Source organism: Atta colombica, unplaced genomic scaffold, assembly GCF_001594045.1.
Source record: "Atta colombica isolate Treedump-2 unplaced genomic scaffold, Acol1.0 scaffold224, whole genome shotgun sequence".
NCBI lineage: Eukaryota > Metazoa > Arthropoda > Insecta > Hymenoptera > Formicidae > Atta > Atta colombica.
In genome coordinates, this window is record NW_017259321.1 from 746,595 (window position 1) to 750,216 (window position 3,622).

Here is a 3,622-nt window from a genome sequence, read left to right on the forward strand (position 1 = left end):
GAGAGAGAGAGAGAGAGAGAGAGAGAGAAACCGTGCAAGGGTTTCTGGACACGAGTGTCCAGAGACTACCCGTTGCAGCAGCGGGTTGCGAGGGTGGTCTGACGTAACGCGACGTTACGTCAGACCATGCTATAGAGGGCTGGTGGTGGTGCGCGTGGGGATAGATGTGGGCGAGGGGTTCACGGAGTTGGGTCAGAGAGGACTGGCACGTCAATAGGAGAATCCCTCGGTCGCCGGGTAGGGAAACGAACCCCCGAGTGGGGAGTAGCTCATGAAAGCTCGCGGCCAAGAGATGTGGAAGGGATAAGCTGCCTCGATGCTATTCCCTCCCTTGCTCTTTCTTTCTCTCTTTTTCCCTCTTTCTCGCTTTACGCTTGGAAATATGTGACTTCCGGTAACGCACAATTTCCGCGATCGTAAACGTATTAGTTTGAGTGACTTGGGGGTCACCAGGAGAATCGCTTGCTATGTTTAGGGGTTATTTTTCCAAGGATAATCGCTTTTTCTGACTCTAGCACGTTAATACCCATAGGATTGTTGTCATAAATATTAGTTAGAATTAATATATCAAAGAGACAAATAGCAGAATGTTAATTAATGTTTATGAAGATGGTATATCAACTGCATACGAAAACGTTGTTAGCTCCGTTCTAAAATTATCTTCCGCGGTCTGCGACCTACAGCTAGAGTCATGTGTTACTGCGACGACGTGATATAACATAGAGATCGACGGTAGATTCTGGAGGATCGGTAGCTTGATCGAGCTTGAATTCGGGTATTGCGCGCTGTAGGGGGTATGAACTCTCCTAATTTCGTAGCACCCTGCAATTGTTACGTGACACGCGCGACCGCCCCTGCAACGGTTTCGATATGCATGACTTAGTGATGTGGCGCTTGTTGCAGAATAGAGATGGTTTCTGTCCATTCACCTATTGAGCAGTGTCAGACACATCGCCCTAAGCATCAGGCGTTTAGATATCATAAGTAGTCTGCGGCTACCATTGAGCCCCGTTTGAAAGAGGAGTGAAGGGAAATGGGAATCGCTCGAAAGGTAGGGAAGACGGCGGAAGGAGAAAGGGTCTAATTCCTCGGAGGGGTGGCGGTCAGTGACGTATAACAACAATGCTGACGTTATCGTCGATCGACTGAATAAGGTGGAGAAGGACCGAATGTGATTGGAGAAAAGCAGCGTGATGGTGTGGTAATAATCGCAAAAACCGTAATGAAACACAGCACTTACAAATTTCCGCGAGTCCTCGGTGCTAATAAGGGCCGAACTTTGATAGCTTTTTCGACTCGGTGCTAATTGAAGAGATAGCGCAACGCTCTTCTCAATAATATAGAAATGTACAAGTAACGCTGCTGGATTCGTTTGCATTTAATCTTTGAATTCTTTAGAATGAAATCTTACTCTGAAGGATAAAAATTGAGCCGAACTTGAAAAAGAATAATATTGAAAAAGAATGAAATTTCACTATTTAGAGACAATTCACTCTAAAAGTTTTAGAAAGTACACACACATTAATATTAATTTGTTACATTCCATGCGATGTATCGGATGTCACGAATAATTATAGTTTATGAATTACAATACACATGTCCCACATTGCTTGCATACTAAATTTGGCGCTGCTAAATTATGCCTCTTGTGTACGTTTATTAACTTTACGCCCACAATTTCACGGGGACGTAAATATCACTTATTTAATTATAATTCTCTGTAAAGTGATACTCCGACTACGTTACTGTCCTCTGTCCCTGCAGCAGTGGGTTGTCATAATTTCAAGGGCGTCGCAAGTAATGGGGTCATCGCGCCACCGATATGCAATATCGTAATATCGAGAAATATTTCACTAAATAAACCTTGGAAAGAGTGTAACATAGCACGCTTCTTTTATGCAATATACTGTAGGTTCATTAAAAGTAAACAGTCAAGTTTCATAGTAAACTTGTAATGTTTCGTGAAACACGTGAACACAAGATTAAAAAATATTCGTGGAAATATTCTAGCGGCACGGAGCAGGACTTTGTGGCAGAATTCCGTCACTGCGATTTTCCGAACAGGGAATAAGGGATATATAAGGGACGTCTCGATCGCGCGGAGAAACCCGGGTGATTATGATAGAGTCGACTGAACTTAAGAGAAAAGTGCAGAGAATTTGATGACAACTTTGTCTTTATAGTATCGCGATTTTTTAGTATTCCAATAATTAAAATTAATATTTCAAAGTTATATTAATTAGAATAATATTTATTAACTCTAATGTATCAATCTTTTCTTTTTTCTCTTTTCAATTTTATTATAAAATGTAAAAAAAGTAGAGAGAGTTTTCAAGACTTTTCCTAGAAAATTTACAATTTTTACAGTATTACACACCACTTTAATCAACAAAGCTAAGGATAAAATCCTAAGAAAATCGTAAGAGCGTCCCGTGCGTTTTGATTAAGGGATAAAATTAAAGTAACAAAGAGAAAGAGTCTATCTAGTATTTTACTTTAATGATAGGAAATAAAAGCAGGCGGCACGCACATCTCAATGGGGGGGTAAAAGTTAAACCTTCGGGAGACGTCACTGTTCGGCGGGGTGGCGCGTCAAGGGCGAACAGTATCCGTGGTAGGGATACCTTCGAAGGGTAGGGGTGCGTCGCGGCCGACCGGGGCGCAAGAGGGAGGTGGCAGCGTGAGAGGCAGAGAGTGTAACCCCACGGTCGCACCGCCACCCGTGCGTCGTCGTATTTAAAATATGACTCGGGTTAGAGCGCACACGGGGGTAGTCGTGCGAGTGTAGAGATATTAGCCGTGTGCACCGGGAGTATATTATTCGTATTAGTTTAGGCAAGCAAAAATAGTAGTGAGTAAGGGTTATTGTCCGAGGGGGTGTGCAACGAGGTCTCCGTCGAAAGAAAGACAGGAAGAGAGAACGATAGGAGGATAGAGAAACGGAGCAGAGTCAGTACAAGACGGAAAAGTCAACCAACTAGACGAACGGATGATACGGAGGGTGGCTGGGTGAAATCAGACACTCTCGATCATCGGTCCAGTGAAAGTGCGAAACGTGAAGACAACCGTGTAGTTTCGGAGACAGCCGTTGCGAATGAATACATATCATTTTATCCTAGTTGCAGAGAGTGTGTGAAAGAGAGGGAGAGATAGAAGGAAAAAGAGGGAGAGAGAATTGTAGCGAGAGAGTGGAGGGTGGATTGTGAGAAAGAACAGAGCGAACGAAAATTATCGTGAATCAGTGAGTTTAGCGAGGATAGATGGAGAAAAAGAGGGAGAAAGAAAGAAGAAGAAACGTGAGTTCCATTGAGATACAGAGATATATATAAATATAGATAAATGGATAGATAGATAGATATATGTATACACATGCGCAACGCGAAACGTGTGAGTGTACTTGGTTTGATCATCATCGTCATCCTCGTCGTCGTGAATGCATTCTTTTCCGGCCCGAAGCTTTCGGGACAGTGAGAATACTTAGAGAAGTTCCGGAAGCGATTTGACAGAGTCTGAAAGAGGAAAAGAGGGAGACACAAAGAAAAATTCCCTCCCGCGGATGATCACTCGTAGGCAGCTACGTGTCGTCGCCGTCGCCGTCGTTGTCCGTCGTGCATATCTTTTC